Source organism: Toxorhynchites rutilus, chromosome 3 (assembly GCF_029784135.1).
Source record: "Toxorhynchites rutilus septentrionalis strain SRP chromosome 3, ASM2978413v1, whole genome shotgun sequence".
NCBI classification, from domain to species: domain Eukaryota; kingdom Metazoa; phylum Arthropoda; class Insecta; order Diptera; family Culicidae; genus Toxorhynchites; species Toxorhynchites rutilus.
Genome location: NC_073746.1, coordinates 170,303,526 through 170,329,035, shown reverse-complemented (window position 1 = coordinate 170,329,035; position 25,510 = coordinate 170,303,526). Strand labels below are relative to the sequence as shown.

The 25,510-nt window shown below is 39.9% G+C and overlaps 1 protein-coding gene across 19 annotated transcripts in view; it reads left to right on the top strand.

The window, feature by feature from the left end:
- Positions 1-25,510, top strand: part of LOC129779208 (nuclear receptor coactivator 1) — a 530,617-nt gene that overhangs the window by 191,841 nt on the left and 313,266 nt on the right. The window lies entirely within an intron of this gene.

The following is a 25,510-nucleotide window of genomic DNA, read 5'->3' as shown; positions in this document are numbered from 1 at the left end:
GGGTAATCTAGCGGACGACCGCCGGTGGACGTCGTTACCAACTCAATCTGCTGGATGGTTGCGAATGTGTACTCCCTGTTAACATCAATTGGACTGCGGTTGCATTTTTCATTGGGGCTCTGTAAATCAATTCGAGAGTGCGATCGATTGTGTGTGAATATTCGCTGCTAATCGATTCTTCGAAAATCTCATAACTGCGTTGGAATTAGGTTCAAATTAATATTGAAACAAACTTCGTTGATCCAAAGTTCTTCCAAATCAAAACAGTGCAACATATTGTTAGCGACCGCGTCTAAGCCCCGCTAAGCTATCGGGGCGCAATCATCATTTTTCATCCACTCTTGTCTGGACGGCTCCGAGACTAATGGCAATTGTTGTGTTCCGATTCCGGAGTTCTCTCCTCCATCTCGTCGACGCCGACGATGGCTATGATGATGCTGGATGTTGACGACGACGACGGTGATGATGATGTGTTCATTTCACAGTTGCACATAGAGCGCAACGGACCGCCGTTGCATCGCCCGGGTTTTTTTTCTCACTCTCACCCGCTTCGGAACGCATCCATGTCCCATATGTTCACATTGATATCACCCAGAACCGACAACCGACCGTTGTCGTCCGAAGAGTTTATGGTAGCAAACAGACAGACAGATACACAAACACGGACATGGACGATGGCGGGAACCAATGACTTCTGGCCCATTCTAACCATCATAGGCAGCGGTGGGGATCATCTGTGTGTACCAAACAGACCCGGGCGCCTCACCACCCGACACCATCCGAGGACGCGACAACGACAATTGAGTTGAGGCAGGCCATCGTCAAAATAAATTGATTTGTTGGCACTTATTGTTAGCAAATAAACCGGTCTATTTGTTGCGATCTCTTCTTACGTCTGGACGTGTTTGTATGCTGTTGACACTGCACCGAAATAAGTTGTGATGCTGCTGCTGCTGGCATGGGTGCGTTTTCACTCCATTTGTATAGAGTAAATTTTGCAATTCATTCCATGAACAGATGTCAATATTATTGCGATGAAGTGTATCTAACATTTCACCACCATTTGTTCTACTCTGGTTATCCAGTTCATTTTGCTATGAAATATTTGTTTCAACACATGTCATAAAACTGATTTCAATTATTTCTTAGCTCGATACGTTTTCTGAGAGCATCACAAGCGCCAGGAATGAAAGGCACTGTTTCTTCAATGAGGCAGAATTTCAGATTGTTGGCTCTTACTCGACAATTTGTTCAATAAACAGCTTTCCCGATAAGACTGCTATACTGGACAGAATCAGAATTGGGGTTGTTTAGGATGAACACTAATTTATTGGACACGCAATCATATTTGGTCGATTTTCGATAACGAATAGATTTTGGAAGAGTAATGCATTCTGTCAAATGTATACCGGGAATTTGTAATTTTCTCGCTGTAACTTCCAACTGATTTTTTTAAGCTGGTACTACTGTCAGTGGTTTTAATGTCAATTTTGAGCGCGATCTGTACCGTTTTGTCTCATATTCCGAACAGTCTCAAATTCCGAACACTTCATTTTTAAATGTAAATTTACTTAACTTTTATGTTATAAATAATTGATTAATGAAAACACAGACATTCTTTGAGGTATAGGCTTCATTCTGACATCATTTACAGGTATCCATACAGCCTATAATTTATAAAATTGGGCAATTGCAAAAAAGTGGCAGTCAAAACCAATGATAAAATGTTTGCGTTAGCAAATTACGTAAAAAACAAGCATCGTTCATTTTTCAGTTTTTGTAGTTGTTTCAACTATTTTGTTTGTTGTTTTCATGTTAAGTGCTAGAGAATGTATGAACCTACAATAAATGGGTGAAAAAATGATATTTTATACAGAAACTAGCTGACCCGGCAAACTTTGTCCCGCCCAACATTAGTTTTTTGTTATCAATACCTTTAAACATTCACGTTGGGGGCCTCCGTAGCCACATTGGTTGCGCGTTCGCTTAGTAAGCGATCGATCGTGAGTTCGAAACTCAGGGCCCTCATTGACCATCTTTGTGTTGTTACAGAATAACTACGTCCACGCAATAATCATCAGCGATGGAGATCGATCCACGGTCGAAATATGATCGATTCATCCATACAACTGCTCTGCTCTGCAAGACACATCGGGCTGCTGTTCTATAAATAACTCAACAATGATCAATCAACTGTCTCCGCTGTCCGGTCTAACTGGATAATGGAAGAACAGATAGAAAACTCTTACGCCTAAATGGCTGCTACTGTGTAAATGTGTGTACCATATGGAATGGTATAGAAGGGAATACTCTAACGCCGAAAAATGGCAACTGTGTAATGTGCTAATTATAGATATGATAAATATGTGACATGTACACGATTAAAATTCGGCTCTGTTACAGCTAAAATGCCAATGAGCCTGAAATAAATAAATGGGACAAAAAAAAACATTCACGTTTTCTTACTATGAGCAAGTTCATGGGTCCAATCGCAGAACTGTTCATTGATTGATCTTCTATTCGACCCCGTTGAATTTATCTTTTACTATAAAATTCCTAGTATTTCTAACAAAACTCATCATTATAATATCAGATAATTTTTTTTTATCCCATTTATTTATTTTTAGGCTCATTAGTATTTTAGCTGTAACAGAGCCGAATTTTAATCGTGTACATGTCACATGGTTATCATATCTATAATTAGCACATTACACAGTTGCCATTCGCCAGTATTCCTTCTATACCATTGCATATGGTACATTTACACAGTAGCCATTTAGGCGTAAGAGTATTCTTTCTGTTCTTCTATTATCCAGTTAGACCACCGGACAGCGGAGACAGTTGATTTGATCATTGTTGAGTTATTTATAGAACAGCAGCCCGATGTGTCTTGCAGAGCAGAGCAGTTGTATGGATGAATCGATCTTGTTTCGATCGTGGATCGATCTCCATCGCTGATGATTGTTGCGTGGACGTAGCTATTCTGTAACAACACAAAGATGGTCAATGAGGGCCCTGAGTTTTGAACTCACGATCGATCGCTTACTAAGCGAACGCGCAACCAATGTGGCTACGGAGACCCCCATATCAGATTATTTTCAGACACAACTCTCGTTCAAGATTTTTCAACCACTTGCAAATAACATGTATCTCCGTTACATGGAATAAATGTTTGATACAGAAAATATGATAGAATAAAGACAGCTCTAAATCGGACAATTCCTTCCTCGAGTTCTGCTCTTATCAACACATCCGGCGATCCTTTTTTTTTGGTATAGATAGAAGAGGATATAGCGTTTCATCACATTAAAATCCATTTCCAGTTTCGAACAAAGATCAATTTCGCTAGCGCAAACATCAAATGGACTAACAGCCCTTGTCACTATGTAATTGTAGAGGAGTGTATTCACCATAGAAACGTTTCGTGCCCCTTAAAACCTTCACATGCCAAATTTGGCTCCATTTGCTTGATTAGTTTTGGAGTTATGGAGAAATTTGTGTTTCAATTGTATGACAGCCCACCCTTAGAGAGCGGGAGGAGTGTCTAACCACCATAGAAACATTTATTGCACCCTAAAACCTCAATATGCTTAATTTTGTTTCATTTGCTCGATTAATTTTCGAGTAATGCAGAAATTTGTATTTCATTTGTATGGCAGTCCCCCTTTAGAGAGGGGAGTGGAGAGTGTAACCACCATAGAAACATTTATTGCACCCTAAAACCTCAATATGCCTGATTTGGTTCCATTTGCTTGATTATTTCTCGAGTAATGTAGAAATTTGTGATTATTTTGTATGGTAGCCCCCCCTTAGAGAGGGGGGAGGGGTCTCAAAATATCACGAAAACCTTCCCCGGCCCCAAAAACCCCTACATACCAATTTTCATGTCCAAATTCGGTCCAGTAGTTTCCGAATCCATAAGAATCAGACAGAGAGACAGACAGACAGACAGACAGGGAGACAAAAATCCATTTTTATATATACAGGCAAACTTTTTTTTGTGCGGGGGATAGGGACTGCATAAAAAAAGTTTCCCCCAAGAAAACAACTCAAATTCACGCAGTTCACCGTTCAATTTCCTTTTGTTTCCCTGCTTTGCGATGGGACAGTTTTCCTTTTCGGTTGCGCGTGGCTGTTTCGTGCTTTTAGTTGCATGTCGAAGCGTGTTGCTGTTAGAAATCATGTCATGCAAAAACTTAGAAAAATTTAGAGCGGAGGAGGAGCGGAATGATTTCAGAAGTGGACAATTGAAACGCAAATATGCTTTTTTCGCACTGAAATGCAGAAAAACCATCGAAAAAAACTAAATGGACGATAACTTTGTCAAATATGCTTCTTTTTATATTCCGCATGAAAAAAATCGCACAAAAAAATCGAACAAAAAAAATCGCACAAAAAAAACCGCACTTAAACAGGTTTTACTGATCATCATTAAAATTAATATTGAAGTAGTGTCCGGAATATGAATCAAGTTTCTACGCATGATTGAAATTCCGAACACTTAATTTTCAAATGTAAATTTACTGAACTTTAATGTTATGAGTAATTTAATAATCAAAACCCTGAAATTCTTTGGGTTATAGCCTTTATTGTAACATCATTTACAGGTATCGATACAACCTATAATTTATAATATTGAGCATTTGCAAAAAAGTGACAGTCAAAACCAATGATAAAACGTTTGCGTTAGTAAATTCTGTAAAAAAACAAGCATCGTTATTTTTTTTTCAATTTTTGTAGCTTTTTCAACTATTTTGTTTGTTGTTTTCATGTTAAGTGCTAGAAAAGGTAAGAATCTACATTAAATGGATGAAATAAAATGATATTTTATGCAGAAATCTTCATTAAAATTAGCGTTCGGAATATGAATCAAGTTTCTGCGCATGATTCAAATTGCGAGCACTTCATTTTTAATGTGAATTTACTTTGAAGTTCAGTATTATAAATAATTTAATTTTCAAAACCCTGACATTCTTTGGGTTATAGACTTCATTTTAACATCATTTACAGCTATCGACACCGATATAGCGCCCTTGGTCCCGGAACCATGTAAACTGTAAGAAACAAGTACAATCAATAATTGCAAAAGCATAATCTAATTTTTCCAAAAAAGACTAGCTAATTTACTTTAATTTGATATATCGATCATATGAATCGGTCCAGTAGTTTCAAAGTTATGATTTAAGAAAAATGGATTTTTGCTGTTCGGAAATTGAGACAAAAGTGTTCGGAATATGAGTCAGTGACAAAAATGGTGTTCGGAACTTGAGACAAAAGTGATTAAACATATTTTTAGTTTTTCACCATGAATATGTATTTGTAAATCAATTTTAATGTAGTCAAATGAAAAAGTATCCAAAAATCAAAATAATTCCGCGAAAGAGTACCATTTTTAGTAATGAGACACTGTTTAGTGGTGACAAGATTAAATAAAACCATGATCTTGAATGAAGGTAGCCGGTTATTGCTTATGGTATTATCTAACAAAACCAGCCATAATGGAAAAGTCCATGTTATAGAATCTTTCTTAGTTTTTCATATTCATTATTTCGTCATACTTCATCTTTCATTTCTGTACTGGGGTGTAAAATCAAAGTCTCGAGAACGAGGGGGTTACGTTCGGAGTACAAGGTTATGAACGTTAATATATCTCTACCGGAAGAACACAGTGGTATGAAAATAACATTATTCGAAAGATAAAAGATCTACGAGAGATGTTCTTTTTACTTATTGGCCATAAAAACTTGTTCCAATAGCTCAAAACTGCTTCGAAAGCAAACTATTTAAATCATTATGAATAGCTATAGCTTCTGGACATTTAATTTCAGTCTCGATTGGTCTGCGGTTGATGTATGATACATGATGAGTCGGCTGGCCAACCTCTGTCAGTTTCTCTTTTACTGCCGTGATGAACGGACATGCAAAATCGTTTGCTTTTTGAATGCACCTAAGGGGAAGAGTATGATTTCGCACACATTTGGACAGTTAACTAGATGTTCTCGTAATGATTTTTTATATCACGAAAAACATATTTCGAGGGTACAGAGGATTGAATAAGCTTGTCTTGATGATTTGAGTTTCGAACACCAAAAAGAGACCTCAAATGAAAGAATATTATTTCGTATATATTTGAACAGAATGCAAGACAATTCCAAGAGAAACAAAATATCCAGTTAACCATTTATTGAGAAATGATTTAGATGCAACTTCAAACAAATGATTACTATGCCAATGGTAGTCCTACGTTAACCTTGCGGTTATATCACAGATATAGCCCACTACTAGTTGTTTCGTTTTGGGTGGGAAGAGCTGCAGATTTGAATAACAACATCCTTCAATAACTGGAAGGTCAGGGTTTAGTTTTCATTAAGTCCCGTTCGCAGGCTATCGACCGGTTCAACCTTGCAAAACAAAAAAAACCGTGTCCATAGAGAGAGAAATGTTTCTGAGCAACACATGTGTGTTGTTAGAAGATTGTCGCAAACTCGATGGAGTGCTCATTATAGTGCTGTGAAAACAATTTATGGGGTGATCACAGCCATTGATATTTTTTCTCGCTGTTAAAGGAAACAGTCAAGTCGAGATGGCCATTAAAAAGGTTTTATTAAATCCATTGATTAAAAATTTGCTACTGAAAGGAGAATTTCCTAAGATACTTCTAGATAGCTAGATAAGATAAAATGAGCAAACCAAGCGGAAGGCCTTTCGGACCGAGTCCAACTATGGAAGAGTGAAAGTTGGAGTGCATTGGTCATTTTCATCGGGAACTGCAATTCAAGCAATTCAAGCTCGACAAATGTTATGAGTACCTGACAGCGAACTGAAAAAGTCGATTTGACAAACAGGCAACTACGAGGTTTTAGAAAAGCATCTTTTGCTAGAGATACCAGTACTCCGTAGTCATCTGAAGGCCGCTGGGATTAACTCTAATGATGTCGTTAGTGAGATTGCATTGGGTGTGGTAGAGTTCATGATGAAGTGGGACTTCCATAAATCGGTTCCAAATTTTACATTAAATTTCAAACTGTTTCTAACCGTGTACGTTTCTGTGGCTTCTTTTGAAGAGGCTTATCAGAGTTGGAATTAAATAAAAATTTGTGGTCAACGTTGGGGCATATATTTTTAACACGTTGAGCTCCGTATCGTTATTGCTGTGCATTAATTGAACTTGCAACACGAGAGCGAATGCGCACTTAACGAAAAAGACTTGTACAATATCAATGTCGGTCTCAGCTCCCATTGATATAGTTCGTCCTATCTAATATGATAATAAATACATTTCATGTTTAGATAAGTTTGAATGGCTGACACCCTAGTGACCCGCCCCGGGTGTCACCCGGTCACTCTACGCCACTGACTGGATGAAGGAAGTTTTATGAAAACAACATTATTCGAAAGATAAAAGATCTACGAGAGGTGTTTTGGCCATAGAAACTTGTTTCAATAGCTCAAAACTGCTTCGAAAGCAAACTATTTAAATCATTATAAATAGTGATGGCTTCTTGAAAATTAATCTCAGTCTCGATTGTTCCGCGATTGATGCATAATGCATTATGCGTCGGCTGGCCAGCCTCTGTCCGTTTCTCTTTTGCTGCCGTGATGATCGGACATTCAAAATCGTTTGCTTGTGAATGCACCCAAGAGATAAAATATGATTTCGCACAAATTTAGGCAGTTAACTAGGTGTTCCCGTGACCACGGCCACTGGAGTATTATGCCCACTCAAATACTGAATCAAGTGCACAGTCCCTTCAACCAGAATTTCATGATAAATATCTGTACTTCTGATGCGTTGTACTACATAAAGTACAGGGTTTTCCAACTTTAAATTCCGAAAGTAAATTGAAATAAAACACACTTAGAGTTCTAATTTCGATGAAACTTTTATTTCAAATTAAAGTTTGGTTTATGCCGTTATGTGTGAAATACAACATCATTCAAATGTCCACCTAGGGCTTCCTCGCACCCCTTGATCCGGAACAGGTAATTTTCGATGAATTTTCGGCACATATGGGGCGGTATCTCGGTCATAACTTCACGAATGTTGTCTTTCAAATGTTCAAGAGTTTGCGGAGAGTTTGCATAGACAAAGACCGTGTCTATGCAAACTCTCCGCCCCACAAAAACCCCACAAAAAAAGTCTAGCGGGTTCGAATCGCATGATCTGGACGGCCAGTTGGCATCACCAAAACGCGAAATTATGCGTCCCTCAAATTTCGTTCGCAATATGGCCATGTGCCTCGTGTTGTGTGGCACGTGGCGTCATCCTGCTGAAACCACATGTCATCCGTATCCATATCTTCAATTTGTGGCAAAAAAAAAATCGGTTAAAATGCGGCCATAGCGCTCACCATTCACAGTTACCGTCTCGCCGTCCTCATTTTCAAAGAAATACGGCCCGATGACTCCACCAGACCATAATGCGCACCAAACAGTAACTTTTGGCGGATGCAATGGCCTCTCAACAATCACGTGTGGATTTTCTGAGCCCCATATACGGAAATTTTGGGTGTTCACATAGCCACCGAGCTCGAAGTGTGCCTCATCGCTGAAGAAAATTTGATGCGAAAATTCAGCATTTTGCTGCTGTTGTTCGTTCACCCAATCGACGTATGCCCGACGCATTCCATGGTCACCACGCTCTAATTTTTGTACCGTTGGACTTTATATGGATGTAGGTGCAAGTCCAAACGCAAAATTCGCCACAATGATGTGTTTGACAAGCCCAATTGCTGAGCATGCCGTGGAATCGAAACATTCGGGTCATCCTCCACACTGGCAGCAACAGCAGCAATATTTTCGGCCGAACGCACATTACGATGATGCACAGGTTTCACAATATCCGCTACGGATTCAGTTTGTTCGAATTTACGCACTACATTAGCGATTGTGTGCTCTGTAGGCCGTCCATGACGACCAAAATCCGTCCGTAATGCTCGAAAAACATTTGCCGGTTTTTCATCATTTTTATAGTATAATTTAACAAAATTAACACGTTGTGCGATGCTAAAACGATCCATATTGTAAAATGGCAGACATTCAACTAACGATATGACGCTTTGGTTGACAGCTATGTCAAACGGTTGTCAGCGCAGGGCTGTATACTTTCGGAAGCCCGAAATGTTAAACCCTGTAGATCTAGCGCAGAATATTTGCAAACGAAAGGATCATCTCTAAGTAACGTTGTGATCAGACTCAATGCACTGGTCATTTTTTGGAAGGAATGGTCTAGTAAAAAACGGCAATCGATTTGACAAACTGGCAACTACGAAGTTTCGGAAATGCAGCTTTTGCTAGAGATACCAAGACTCCGTAGACATTCGAAGGCCGCTGAAATTAATTCTAATGATGTCATTAATGAGATTGCATTGGATGTGTTACACTGCCGTTCTACGTATAGTTGTCCCATGTTACTTTTTGACTATTTTCACTTTTCTTCATAAAACGTTGTTTTTATGCATAATCTTACGGAAAACACAAAAAACATATAGTTTGTTCCCAGCTTTTAAAAAAACAACATCAAGCTCAATTGCTCATGCTCATGTTGATATTCTGTTCATAACTGTCCCATCATGTATTTTTTGTAAATCCATATCGAAGAATTTCATGTCACACTTTCAGCAGGGCTAATGTACTCATTTCTGGTTTGGAAGAACGAACTAATTTACAAACAAATAAGAAAAAGTTTAAAAGAACACGTGTACCCCTTGTTAGCGAATGTCTAATAACAATGATATTTATATTCTACGAAGGTGTTGCAGATTATCGAGTACTCGTGGGGCCATTCTCAAATATTCGATTCATTCGAATAATTGTCTTTCAGTATTCGATTAATTGAGCGAATATTTGTTTCTTGTAATCAAAATGAACAGACATTCATAATAAAAAGAATTTGGATGTCATAATTTTGAAAGTTACATTAAATATAATTTTAAAATGGCATTTCAGTATATTGATAAATTTACCATTGCATGATTTTTTGCGGACAAATGAAAAAAGAGCACATCATGAAAATGATGCACAATATTTCTATTGCACCAACATACATTTTTTTCTGTTCAAAATTATCTGTTCTTCAAGTGTTGTTGTAATAGCTGACTTGTTTTAAAATTTATGTTTGGTCCCTATACTTACTAGTTTCAAAGAAGTAAGTTACACTGGGGCAAGTTGAAATTCGGGGTAAGTTGAAACGGAAATCATAACTTTTACAAGGAATGATAGATTGACGTGATAAAAATAAATATAGTAAACATTATCTTTCAACCCACCTTATGACAGCCATTGCCAGAATATTGGAATGCTTTAACGCAATCAGCACCTTTGTTTACGTTTCCTTGTTCTGTGAAACAAACATTTTTGCGCGCTGACTGAATCGGTTCGAAAACACAGATTTTTTCAGGTAATCAAAATAGGGATAATAAAGTGTAGTGGTTTTGAAAACTAAACTGAAAAATCTTTTTTTTTCGTGAAGCTCTGAGCATTTAAACTCACCCCATGTTTTTTTTCAACCCTGGGGTATGTTGAAACCAGATAAAATCGACTATTTTTTAAACATTGCTGCAAATTCCGGACGTTATTTGTCGGTGATTGTCGTATGAATGAATGATGATAAATTAAAAAAAAAAAGAATAATTCATATTTCGTTCCTAAGTATGTGCTACATAATTTATGAATACACAGACATGATATAAGTAGAATTTGTTAAATTTGTTAATTTCTAAACAAGTTTCCACAAGCCATCTTCTCCTCCCTTTTTGAGTGCATTACGTAACGTTTGAATATTTGAATGATCCCATAAACCTTATTAGTGGCTGTTTCAAGTGGCTCTACTCTGACATGAAAGCGTCAACAATAGTATTCTTGGTGTTGTTGTGAATCCCTATTTTTTATCAAAAGACATCTGTTATACCTTGTATATGCTGCAAACAGATTTCAATTTAGTGATTTAGTAATTTGTTAATATAACTTTCAAGTTGAACTTCGAAAACAATCGTTTCAACTTGCCCCGGTGTACCTTATATTTATAGAATCCTTGACCCTAGCGGTATATTTTCCTTGGCACTCTGAACTTGTATACTACCACTTTAGCACGGGAGCTTAGATCACCTTCAATTCCGCCTTTTACTCCTGCAGACGTTGAATTCTTTTCCCAGTCTTCTCCACCACCAGGGAATTATTTTTATGCTTCAACCGTAAAGGGTTCAGCATATTCGATAATTTTCGATAAAATACCATGACGGTTAAACAAATTTTGCACTGTATTTTTTTTTCAAAAAATCGTTTGAAAAGTTTAAACTCTCTTAAAGCCAAAACGAAGAAGAAGAAGAAAAAATGGTTCCCTTTTTCATTAATCGCAATTACTGTGATAATTATTCGTTGTATTTATATTTTGATTTTCGTTATTCGATTATTTGAATCAATCGAACGATTAATCGACGTCTCTAGTCCCATCGAAGTATGTTCCCCAACACAGCCATCAAAACTAAGGTGCCTTATATTACATGGCGTTTGATAAAATTCTTTATTTACATAGCAAATATGTTGAATTCAGTTGAATTCGAAAATTGTTTCATTCAATCAATAAATTAATCACTAAAACCAAATGATTACTAAGCCAACGGTGGTCCCACGCCAAACTTGTGGTTATATCAGAGATAAAAAATTGAAAATGTGTACGTTATATCGAATGACGTTATATCGAGGGTACGTTATATCGAAGCCCCATTAATATGAGGCGTGGGATTGCTCTGTAGGTTAGAGTATTGTCACTGGAAGTATTCCTACTAGCACAATGAAACATTGATTGGGTTTTGCAAAAAGTACATACTGTAAATATTACCCATTTTGAACCTTCTACACCTATCGGGAACGGAACTATCAACGTCATTACACCAAACCGGCAAGCAAGCGGAGTATAACGGCGGAGGAATCATTTGCATCCCCGCTATGATAAGAAGGTACATACAGTGCTAGTGCATCATTCCATTACTAAGGCCGGCGAGGAGAGGCTCTCCAGCTATAACGCGCGCAACGTAATGGCAATTGAATAATTGCCACTCAAACGAGCACTTCTCGCTATAATCCTTTGCTTTTGAGGCAGCCAGCTTAGAAAAAAAAAATCCATTCGCCAATACACCAATTACGATGGATGAACACGGCTCACACGGGGGCTTTTGCTAGGCCCCTTATCCATAATGGAAGACCCACAGAGGGCGGACCGAGAGAGGGAGGAGCCCGTTTGCTTGCAAAATTGCACAGATTTCACAAACAGTGCAGCGGCTTCCATTTCTGCCACCACGGGGGGGTGTTGGTGGTGATATTCGGTGAGGTGAGCTTTCCAGCTATAGAGGGGCTCAGCCGCCCCATCCATCCTCTTCATCCTATGCATCTATCCACTGAAAAGTGTATAATCAGTGCAATCAATTAGCGAAAATTAACAGCAAGCAGCAGAGCTGCAATTGTAGGAAGGAAAAAAAAGAAATAAACAGCATGGAGAAGATGCGAAAATCGACTATGATGAAAAAACGTTTATTCGCTCCACTCATCCAGCAAACGATTTTGCTCCGGTGCAGAATATAGATGTGGGTTTGCTGTTGTTGTTGTTGCTGCTGCTGCTGTATGTGATGATGCTTCTTCCACTCAGTATTTGCAGCCGCGAAGTTTTATGCAGCGAAAAAAAACGTGGCTTAAAAATCGATACTGTGTTAACGTTCGGAACTGTGTTTGTGTTGTGCTGTTCGTTTGTGATGTCACTCGAAAATCGATGTGCATTTTCTGTAAGCTGTGCGTATATATCCTGGCATTCTCCGCAAATGAAATTGGGCTAAATATTTTTTTCTCGATCTTTTCAATATAACAATCAAATCGTGGGAAAATCGTCAGTTCATTAAATTTGGTTTGTTTTGACAAAAGCACCACCACCGAATTGAAATCAGAGTCTGTTTATTTAAACATGGTTCGAAGAAATATCGCCGCAAAACCGAAACTCTCAACACAGTGTGCAGTGTCAACACTGGAGGCTGTTGTGCCAAATCCTAGGAATCAAAACTTTGACAATCACTTAACAACGACGCTAAACACCCATCGCGAATTGGTGCCAATTTGGTTTATTATGTAGCAGAAGCCACCCACATCGAACAGCAACACAATGTAGGCATTTACATTTAACATTTTTTGTTGTCTATCATCATCATCGATTCCATTAATTTCGTTTCACATAACGATTTTTCGGTGAAGATCGTCCCATACCACATCGTTGGTTCGTTGTTTAAATAATTATTTTGACGTTATGTGCTTGTAGTTTTAGTTTTATTTACACGGCGAGTTCCGTTCCTTCGAATATACGCTAACGATTGATTTTAACGGAATGAGACGGGGGAAGAGAACTCTCCTGACCTACGCCACACCGCCTACAGATTTGTTCTCGGTTTGGATGGAAAATTTCACTCATTATCGACGAAAGTGAATGGAAATTTCTCAAAGGTTGCTACCAGAAATAACCGTCTCTTCAAAATTTCAAATGATTGAAAAATCTCAGCAAAACGTTGCGAGACGAACAGAGTAACACATACATTGTATCAATCGGTTCCCGGAATAAATCGCCACAGAAAACGACTGCAACAGAAACCACCGCTTATAAAATGTGTAGTAGGCTATAAATATTGTGGCGCGGTATTGTATTTCAAAACAAGAATTAACCGGGCAAACGTATCGCCCCAGGCAAACGTAACGCCCCGGGCAGACGTATACCGTCCGACGCTCGCTAGAGCTCGGTCGGACATTGCTAAAGGATCGTATCCTATGTTTCAAACTAACCGGGCAATCAGTGGATCCCAGGTTTGCGTGCGAGACACCGCCGCTTCCGACGGCGGGTCGGCGGTGGACTCGGATTGCGTCATCTTGGCGGCATGGGCCGCCTCGATTCCTTATCCTCGCCAAATGGGGACTTCGTCCCCATTACATTGTCCTCAGAATAAATTTCGAAAAACGAGAACAAGAGAATAAATTTATAATAGAAATGTGAGGCACATGATGTTTTTCCCGCGCCAAATATTTCTAGCCTACTACACTTTTTCTAAGCGGTTGTTTCTGTTGCAGTTGTTTACTGTGGCGATTTATTCCGGTCACCGTATCAATCATGTTTCGGAACTCAAATTTTATCAAACTATAATCTATAAGAAGTTTGTTCCACATGTCCAAACCGTTACTGGAAAATATTATCTGAAAGTTCTGAAGTAATGAATATCACCATCAAAGAAACTGCCCTTTTCTACACGATATCATTGCGTTACAGAAACCTCAATCTTCAAGATTCATTTTCTTCCGTTTTTCGATTTTTCGGAAAATGACAAAAAATCGATAAATTGCCAAACAAAAACATCGGTCAAAACCTACACTTTTGTTCCTGTAGGAGGTTTAATCCAATGGATTCCTTTCCTACATTTTTTTCCACAATGGTGTTCTTTTATCAAAGTAATACTGTAGAAAAGTTTAGATATTTTTGCATTTTCTTAGGTTTTGTTTTTGTTAGGTTATGTACACCCAAAGTTAATTTTTAGCACATGTTATAACATCCCGATTTATTACATTACATGATCTGAAAAATAACAGAAAATGTTCTACTCCCCAATACATGTATATCATTTGTATAATATATATGCTAGAGCCAATATGAGGAAGCGAAACAAGAGACACATTCAAATGAAAGCATATGGAGGCTTTTCGTATAGTTTGCCGAATACACGGCCCAGACAGAGAAATATATATTCTCGTTCATGTTCTTCTTTATCCTCTTAGAAAACACTTTCCAACTTCATGTTATGATGAGGTGTAATATTATCACGCTTCTATATAACAGCGCTGGCAACTATATGGATAACGTGGTCGTGTGAAATAGTTTTGCATTCCAGCCGGCCTTGGTTCGATCCCCATTGACGTCGTATGAATTTTTTTTTTGGCACAATCCCAAATGAAATGAGAAAAGAAAACAGAAAGAGATGTCTGCTCGCATACATACAAACCATTTTTAAGCTTTTAAAACAGCTCATTTTTTGCGCATTTGACTCTCCAGCACACGAAATATCATCATTTCTACCAAAGATGAAATGTTTTCTGCCAACGCTAGTTTGGGTGTACTTTTTGCAAATAGTTGTTTTAAACCGAATTTATTGCCCAATAAAATTACGCAAAATTGAATGAAATTGATGAAAGTAGGTGGTAGCTAATAAACTAAGCTATCGTTTGATGCCAAAACCTTACCATATGGTTGCTTCACAAAGCAATGAATAATAATCGAAGTTACTGTTCGATTATTCGAAGGCTTGGCCTAATATGGGTTAAGAAAAAATAAAATAATAATTTTTTACGACAATGGCCGATGAAATTGGGAAAATTGGAAAATCAATTCTTATCCTTAACATTTTGCTCGCAATCGACACAACGGCAAGAAAAAAAAAGCATTTCACAACGACGAAGCAACAAGGAATAGAAACAGCAAATGACATCTTTCCGCCATTTTTCCACTTTCGCCCTGTGGATTGTGCCTCGCCGCTACGTTACGTGCCTTTTTCTGAAGGCTGGCACGACTCGTCCTAGTGGACAAATCAGAGGGATTTTTGTTTAGATAATTTTTGATAGTTTTCAATTATTCAATATTTTGTTTTGTTATATAATATATAATTTATTTTATTGTAATAGATCCGTAAAAATATTTCAAATCGATTGATTCAGACATCTGTGTGATCTACCAAAAATTGGTCGATTTACAAACGATTATAATCTTTTTTTTACATATTCCGTTTTTAGAATCTTATTTCCAGTTTTTGTTTCGTTAATTTGAATTTGGGAAAAAAGGATAAAAATATCTTTAAAAATGTACTGTAACTGTGCAAATATTGCAGCAAGTACTGATACTAGGCCAAATTGTTACGTTGAGCATCTAAACCAGTTAAAATGACTAGTTTTATTTTTTTTTTTGAAGGATGTCATGACATTCGTAGCGATAACTTATATTAAGCAGCTAGTTTTATCTTTTGCTCTCGTCGTCGTTTGCTTCGCCGCGTCTATTGAACTCTATTTTTTGTGTATGTAAAAATAGAATTCACGATACGAAGAGGTAGACTACGAAGCGAATTCTCAAATATTTCATATATTCATCACCTGGCGGCGGAGAATATTCATGGGCAATTTGGAAGGACAATCGGAAGAACACTTCAACAACCTTTTGCCTCTTACGATATATTTCGCGATTGAATTTTTAAAATTTTTCCGTTCTGTATTTTACTTTTTTCTTCTCATGATTATTTACATATTCTATGTTTTTTCATTTTTGTAATGTTTATGTTTCTTCTTTCCGCTTTTGACGTAGAACTACGTCTTTCAGGAAGGGTGCCAAATCAGAAAACTGGTCACGTTTTTATGAAATAAAGTTAACGTTAATAACTATTTTCACTGTGAACGAATTCTCATGATTTGCATACCAATCGAATCAGAAATTCTCTAAGATTTGTTTGATATGCTATACATTACAATTCGCTAAACTCTAAACGGTTTAAATTCATGAAACTGGAGGAACTTCCTTATTTACCATACATTTGTTCTGCCGATTCGTGTGCTAACCCTACCCATATTTCGAATACTTATAACTCGAACATTTCTTAGCAGATCGGAGAGATGTTTGCATCAATTGATAGGAATTATTTCTACGCGTCTTTCACAATTGATAAAATGTAATTTTTCATTAGATGAACAATGGAATACCTGTAAAATGTCTAGCGTTATCTAAACGCCCTAACTGCCAAGTTTTGATTGATCCGGTTTACAGTTTCCCCAACACAGACTTCAAAATCGATGTACCTGAGGAAATCCGCTTTGCAAATATACATGTAAGTCGGGGTTATTTTTGTTCCCACCTGCTGTGTTTCCCTAACACGGACTCCAAAATCAATGTGCCTGGGGGAATCCGCTTTGCGTAGTTCTACGTCGAAAATATGCGGTCGTATCCTAGATACAACCCCGTACAATTTTTTCTATTTTTTCTCCTATTGCTTTTTTGTTCTTCTACGTTTTATTATTATTTAGAATTTTCATGGTCTATTTCTATTCCGTTCCATCTTTTTTCTTATTATTAATATATTTTCTTGTTTCTTTTTTATATGTTTCTTCTTTTCTTCTTCTTCTTCTTCAATGGCACTAACGTTCCTAGAGGAACTTCGCCGTCTCAACGTAGTATTACTTGCGTCATTTTTATTAGTACTTAGTTGAGATTTCTATGCCAAATAACACGTCTCGAATGCATTCTGAGTGGCAAGCTCTAGAATACGCATGATCACAGTGCAAGTTGGAGGAAATTTCTTTAACGAAAAATTCCCCCGACCAGAACGGGAATCGAACCCGAACACCCGGCATGTTAGTTATGACGTTAACCACTCGGCCACGGGAGCACTTTTTTATATGTTTATTATTCTTTTTTCTTTTTTGTAGTTTTTCTTCCTTTTTTCGTATTTTTCTTTCTTTGGCAGACTTATCTCACTTCTTAACTAGGCGAACCTAGCCAGAATTTTCACCTGCCCCCGGGCTTCTGAATGCCAAAGGGGGACTAGGCTCTGCGGAATGCACGTATCTGCATGCTCGTGCTGTTTCAGTCCTGACCGAGAAATTGTCGGACAATCGCGCAGGTGCTAAGGATGACCGACTTTTGGATGCCGGCCAATTCCTTCTCCATATTCAACACCTTTAGCGCTTCCAGAAGTGTCTTCGGGACAATTCCAGTTCCAGAGAGAACGACTGGAACAATTCTTGGGACCTCCCTTAGCCCCCACAGTTCCTTGAGCTCCACGGCCAATGGTCGGTACTTGCAGATTTTGCGACCGTGGGTCTCCTCCAGATTCTGGTTCAGTGGAATAGCGACATCGATGATGGTGACTTTGCGGTCGCTCTTGTCGTAAACCATTATATCTGGGCGGTTGTGGTGGATCGAGAGGTCGGTCAGAACAGTGCGATCCCAGTACAGCTTGAAACGGTCATTTTCCAGGACAGGTGCAGGCAGGTACCGGTAGTTTGGTACGTTGTCTTCCAGTAGAGCACATTGGAGCGCCAGTTGTCGATGAACAATACGGGCCACGTTGTTGTGGCGCTCGGTGTAGGCTGCGTTGGCCAAAACGGGACAGCCTCCCATAATGTGCTCTATGTTTTCACCTGGTTGATGACACATCCGGCAAATGTCATCAACGTCTTGATGCCAGACGTACCGCCTGCAGTTTCTCGTCGGCATTATCCTGTCCTGGATGGCTATCATGTCGGCTTCTACTACTGAAGAGAGTTCACCACGCGTTAGCCACAGATTAGATGCGGCCTTGTCGACGTGTGGCCGGTTCAGTTGATGGGGGTGGGCACCATGCACTGCCTTCTGCTTCCAAGCTGCAATCTTCTCCTCCACTGTCTGCAGATTGCAGTTGAGTTGGTACTCCGCTTGCGCCAAGTGCAGAGCGCTGTATCCTCTGTCGGCGGCGCAGACAGCCCGGTATAGCGCGTTTTGGTTGGCGCGTTCTGCGAAGTACTCGCGCAGTTGTCGTACCTGGGCAACACACAGTGCAGATATGTCGACTATTCCAAGTCCCCCTTCTTTGCGTGGCAGTGAAACTCTCTCCAGTGCCGATTGAGGATGGTGCATTCCGGCCTCTTTAAATGCTTTCCTCATCCTCCTCTCAAGGTCCTCTAGGTCAGTTTTGCTCCATTTGACTACACCAAAACTGAAGGTCAGCAGGGGAACCGCGAATGTGTTGATCGCGCGTACCTTGTTCCCCGCGTTGAGGAAAGTCCTCAGGACACAGTTCACTCGACTCAAGAACTTGTCTCGCAGCTCCGTCTTGATGTCGGAGTGGCGAATCCCGGTGAGCTGTCGGAATCCAAGATATTTATAGGATTCGCCACGAACCATGTCTCTTATGAACTCGCCGTCATAGACCTCGTAACCTCCGGATTCGGTAAGCTGCCCTTTCAGCAGATGGACACAGCGGCACTTGTCGAGGCCGAACTCCATGCAGATGTCCCTGCTTATGTCTTCGACAACCCGGATAGCTACACCTAGACGCTGACGTGAATCAGCGTAGACCTTGAGATCATCCATGTAGAAGGTATGGGTCACTTCTTCGTGGGCGCCGTCGCCATACCTTATTTTATAGCCATGACCGTTTCTATTGAGCGTCCTACTGAGGGGGTTCAGTGCCAGACAAAACCAAAGCGGGCTGAAAGAGTCGCCTTGGAATATCCCCCTCTTTATCTGCAGCGTTCTAGACTGCAACACATTTTCCCCATCACTGAGGTGCAGAGACGTACTCCACTGCCTCATCGCATGCTGCAGGAACCTAACGACGACGGGATCAATTTTGTAGAGCTCCAATACCCGGACGAGAAACGAGTGAGGTATGGAGTCATAAGCCTTCCTGTAATCGATGTAGGCTGTAGGCATACTTAGGTTCTGCTGGTTATATACCGCCTGGCCAACTATGGCTGCGTCGATGATGGCCTGGTCTTTGCAGCCATGCGTATTTTTCCTGCATCCTTTCTGCTCTTCTGCGATGATGTGATGCTGTTCACAGTGAGCAGAAACTTTGGCGGTAATTATGCTGCTCAGTATTTTGTACAGACTCGATAGGCACGTTATCGGTCTGTACTTTGATGGGTTCAATGTGTTGCTGTCTTTCGGGAGGAGGAAGGTGACGCCACGGGTGGCGAATTCAGGAAGGTTGTGTGGGTCACGTAGCACCTTGTTGAAGCACTCAGCTATCTTTGTGCGACGGTCAGCTTCTTGTGCCAAAAGTTCTGGACACCATCGGGGCCCGGTGCTGCCCAGTTCCTCAGGTACCGCGAGGCTTCGCGGACATCGTTCTCTCCGACGATGATAGCTGGCATCTCTCCAATTTCACCACAACTCTCCTCCTCCCGTCTTAACCACATTTGCCCGTCGCGATGTTCTACTGGGGTCTCCCAAATACCAGCCCAGAAGTTCGTCACATCGCTAATATCTGGCAAACCTTCGCGGTAGTCGGGCTTCTCGTCGCTAATGTGGTCGTAGAACGCTTTCTCGTTATCTCTGAACATCCGATTTTGTTCCTGGCGCTTTGCAGAGTCAGAGTAACGTTTCAGCCGTTTTGTGAGGACGCTCAATTGCTGTACCAGTGTGTCGAGTTTTTCCGTCAGCTGGTGAGCTCCCAGCTGGCGAAGTTCAGTAGGCCGCACGATCACAGCAACTTGGCGACATAATTTCACCGATCTGCTGCCTCTTTTGTACGCCATCAGTCTTCCAATTGCGGTGCGCTTGTTTAGGATCCGTTGCTCCAATCTCCTTCGCCATGGAGGCTCACGCCTTTCACGGAGATGTTGGAGCAGTCCGCCTCTTGGCCTAATACGGTATCCTAAACTTTTGGCGGTCGCCACAGCAGCACAGTAAACTTTCAGTTGCAGCTCCTCCATGTTCTCAGCATCAACCAAGTGCAGCGGAAGAACGTGCTCGTTCATGAGCTTTACTGCACTTGTCAGCCTGCGGGAATGCTGCAACTTCGGGATCCTGGGGCGCGACAATGGGTCTGTGTCGCGGAACTGTGAGATCGCCTTGTCGTAGTGGAAGACCAGATCGCGTAGTAGTTGTTGATCTGGCTGTGGGTCTTCCGGCTCAGGGGGTTGTTGTACTGTGGCCTCCACTGGTGCTGATTCGCGTGCCCCACTCGCGAATGAATTGCTCAGCCGTACTGAACTTCGTCTCGACACATCGCTTGCTCTGTTGTTCCTGGAGCTTATTTCTCTCTGCACCTGCTGCTTGATCTCGTCGATTTGCGTTTGGGAGAGCATGTTGTTGCGTACTATCGCTCTAAGTCTCGCGTTCATCGCGTTCTGATCAAGCCTCCCGACGAACTCTGGATACGCTTCCTCGAACATTGTTAGTATTCGAGGGCGACCACTCATGTCCGTCTCCAAAGCAGTGCAGATGTAATAGGCGCGGATCACGAATTCATTCATTTCGTGTGTCCACATGATCCGGCGCCTAGTGGTACCCACAAGTGTGGACGACTGTCGTCTGGCAGTCGCAACACGTCTCGTAGGCGCAGCGTTTCTTGGGTGATGTCGATGGCTGCTGTTTCCGTGTGGCGGTAGCTCTTCGGGTTGAACCCGGCTGGTGGCCCGCTCTTGCACATCGCCCTCCAGCCGCTGGCCGCTCGCTCTTACGCCCGTTCCAGGACCAGCTCCAGTTCGGGGACCCTCCTCGGGTGATCGCATTCTAATTATTCTTCGTGATCGTAGCTCCATTTTATTGGGTGTATCTCCTTTGCCCGGGAGACAGCGGGTTGGCAAGGCCTCCATGACCCGGGAGGCCTTCCCCGGGAGAGAGATAGCGCTCTGACTCGCTCGCACCCCCTCACTTAGCCACTTTCGACACCCGTTCTCGGAGCCAAGACCAGGTGTGTGTTTCCAGTTCACGCCCGATCTAAAAATGTCGTCATATGATCTTCGTGGAGGCGTGAGATAGGAACATTTGAGACCAACAGGCAGGCTCCTACCCTATGTTGATCCCCATTTGAGAACCAATGGGCTTTCTACTTTTTCCATTTTTTTAATTTTCTTTTTTTATTTTTCTTATTCTACTTCACCTCTTTTTCTTCTTGCTCTTTCACTTTTTTCACGTTTTCCTAAAACTTTTGGGTTGTATCAATTACACAATACACTTATACTCATCTACTCACACACTTACAAGACGAACATTCTGCATTCTCAAAATATTCATTCATTCGTTCATTCTTTGAATTGATTCCGATGAAGCATTTTCAAAATTTTCGAAACATTCCCAAACATTCCCAACATTGAATGCCCCTCCTCAAAATGAAGCGGAGCACGAGTTTTTTCAAGGGTAGAGACACGAATTTCGAACGTTCTTTCGAGCTCCACAAAAATAAAACAAAAAGTATTTATATGATCTATTGTATCATTATTTGTTCATCGCTTTTTCAACAATTTAACAAAAATTTAACGTTCTTCTTCTGCGTTTATCTTATTCTTTCGTTTTTTTCTCTACATTTTTGTTACGGATACTTCAAATGTTCAGATCAATTTATTCTCAATTGATTTAGTTAGTTGATCAGCAATTCCATAAAAAACCAGATCTATAATAAAAATTTGTATGATTTTGCTCAAACCTCGTATTAGGGTGGCAGCGAAAATGGTCATGTCAAATTTCAAAAACTAACCATGTATATTTTGTTTATTGGCCCAAAAAAAAATGACCTGTGCAAAGTTTCGGATCAATCGGACATGATTTAGGGGTACCTCAAAGCGCTCAAAGTTTAGATTTTTTGATCCTCGAAAATCTTCCAAAGGGGGGAAGTAAAGGAAATTTGGAAAATCGTTTTTTTTGCGTTGTCAAATAATTAAACAGCGATTTTTGGAATGCACGTGATTTTATGACAACTTAAATGTATACTTTTAGCCGAAATTAGGTTTTCGCGGTTTTCGAGCTGTCGAGATCTGAGAGACTTCACTTCAAATGAAGAAAAAACTTTCTAGGATAAATTGTAAACTGAGTCCCAAAATGAATGAGCTTGTGCGAATTTGTTTATTTCACTTCACTTCGTCTTAGATTTAAAAAAAAAACATCTCACAGACTGACAAATCTTAAATACTACCTAATATTCCTAATTCTACGTTTAAAAACACAAAAAAATATTTACTTTTGAAAGAAAATTTTGTAAAAAAAAACAGGAAGTGGGTTATATCTGTGGTATAACCGCAAGGGTGACGTAGAACTATCGTTGATTTAGTGATCATTTGTTTGAAGTTGCATCTGAATCAATGGATGAGTGAATGCATTGCAATATTAGTGAAAGTTCTTCTTGTAAATCTGTGAGCGTCTGAGTATATGTATGGAATTATCATATATATTTAGAAAACTTCAATTGAACTCTTTCAAAGTTGTGTAGTGGTCCTGAAAAGAACCGGTTTGTTGTTATGTTGACCTGAAATGAGTGATTGCCGGATGGTTTGATTGGTGAGCCCATGTGCAGATCTGAATACCGTTTAAGTATGCTTCTTGTCCCTGATTGAATCGAGAGAAGGTGTGGTTTACGATGGCAATTTGAAAGGCAAACTCGAGGCGAATGAACTCTCTGAGTATGAAACCTTCAGCGACTGAGCAATAATCGATTGAAAATTATATGATATTTGCGAAACATTTTCCGTTGCGCACGCATCCACGAAAATATTCTACTGATGGGGAAGAATAATCTTCTGAAGCTTTCCCGCTAATTGCACTTGATTGAAAAATCACAAAACCAAATGTCGCAGTATTATATGGATAGAAAACATTAGAATAAACTCTTCCGCTTGAATGTAATTTTCAATTCCAAGGGGAACTGGCAGATTATTTTTCAGCAACGATAACATCTTTCTAGATTCTTCTCGATGCTCGAAGCCCACCAGTGGTTAATGCTAACTCGATAACCACCTGTTAATTGCACTTGGTTGAAAAATCACAAAACCAAATGTATTTATTGTACTCTTTTGCTTGAATGTATTTTTCAATTCCAAGGGGGACTGGCAGATTATTTTTCAGCAACGGTGACATCTTTCCGGAATCTTCTCGATGCTGGATGGCAATCAAACGAAAAGAGTTCCGCGCGTGTATGTGTGTGTGTGGCGGATGCTCCGATGTCTCAAGCGGAACCGTTTTTTCGATGCTGATATTCTCTTGATCGCCTTTTCAGTGGCATCATTCTCCTCCTGATGGATTCCCTTCTGGCCTAAGGTGCACAAACTGGCTCTTGGTGACACCGTTCATCAGCGCTTAGCTTCACCACAACAGGGACAACATGCTTCAATCGCTGTTTAATTATTACTGAGTGGATTTCCGAGCGGCGCTCGCTTATATACCGATTGGTGATTTCAATAGCCTGTTTTGAAAACAATTTTAAGGCTTTTGAAACAAGTTTTTGGATCAAAAAGTAACAAGTATATAACGGTAGACATTTTATCTTTCGAATGAAGTGTTTATCATATCATTTCGTTCAGTTGTTTAGGAGCTATTAACGCTCAAAATCTCGGTCTCCGGCGTAACGCTTTCATTTTCGAAACATTGATTTTACACCCCAGTATAGAAATGAAAGACGTAGTCCTACGTCAATATCTCTTTTAATTTTTAAGGTTTCGAGAAAAAAGAGAGCCCCGCTTTTTTTATGATTCTTGGAAAGCTCAGACTTTTCTGCATAACATATCGATAACTCATGTCGATATGATGTATAATACATATGAGTTATTATTCTAAATATTGGAATTATTAGCTATTATAGGCTTTCTAAAAATTATATTAGGCTGTCAAAAAAGTGCTGCGGTATTTCCGCGAGGTGTCGTTGTAAGCGCGTAGTTCTAGTTGTATTCATTGTATCGAGTCATACTATAGCTTGTTAGAAAGGTATTTTATAGTCCTTGATATAGTCCTTGACAGTGTTTTGTTTGGTTAAGTCGTTCGTGAGTTATAGTGTCGCAAATATGGAGCAAAATAAAGAGAAAATCCGACATATTTTACAGTACTACTATGACAAACGCAAAAATGCATATCAAGCTGCCAATAAAATTTGTGCAGTTTATGGACCCGATACAGTTTCCATTTCCACCGCACAATGATGGTTTCAACGTTTTCGTTCTGGTGTAGAGGTCTTCGAAGATGCGCCACGCTCCGGAAGGACTGTCGTCGAAAATTGCGACAAAATCGCTGAATTAGCCGAGAAAGACCGGCATAGTAGCAGCCGTAGCATCGGCCAAGAACTGGGGATAAGTCATCAAACCGTTATTAACCATTTGAAGAAGCTTGGATTCACAAAAAAGCTCGATGTATGGGTGCCACACACGTTGACGCAAAAAAACATCTTTGACCGTATCGACGCATGTGAATCGCTGCTGAATCGCAACAAAATCGACTCGTTTCTGAAGCGGATGGTGACTGGCGATGAAAAGTGGGTCACTTACGACAACGTGAAGCGCAAACGGTCGTGGTCTAAGCCCGCTGAAGCGGCTCAGACGGTGGCCAAGCCCTCATTAACGGCCAGGAAGGTTCTGCTGTGTGTTTGGTGGGATTGTCAAGGAATAATCTATTATGAGCTGCTTCCCTATGGCCAAACGCTCAATTCGGACCTGTACTGCCAACAACTGGACCGCTTGAAGGTAGCACTCATGAAGAAGAGGCCATCTTTAATTTTTAAAATTTCTTGGTTTCAAAATTGTGAAAATTAAAAACTTCAAAATTTGAACCATTCTATTAAATTTTAAGTTTTAAAATTATCAAATTTGAAAATATCTAAATTTCAAAAATTTCTCTTTTTTTAAAAATTTAAATATCTCAAAATTTAAAGTTTAAAAATTTTAGAAGCTTTATTGCGACTTTCAATTTCAGTTTATAAAAACGGACAAACATTCATGGTATATCAAATAGTTTCTAATGTGATCACTACGAGAGATACCAAAAATGCGG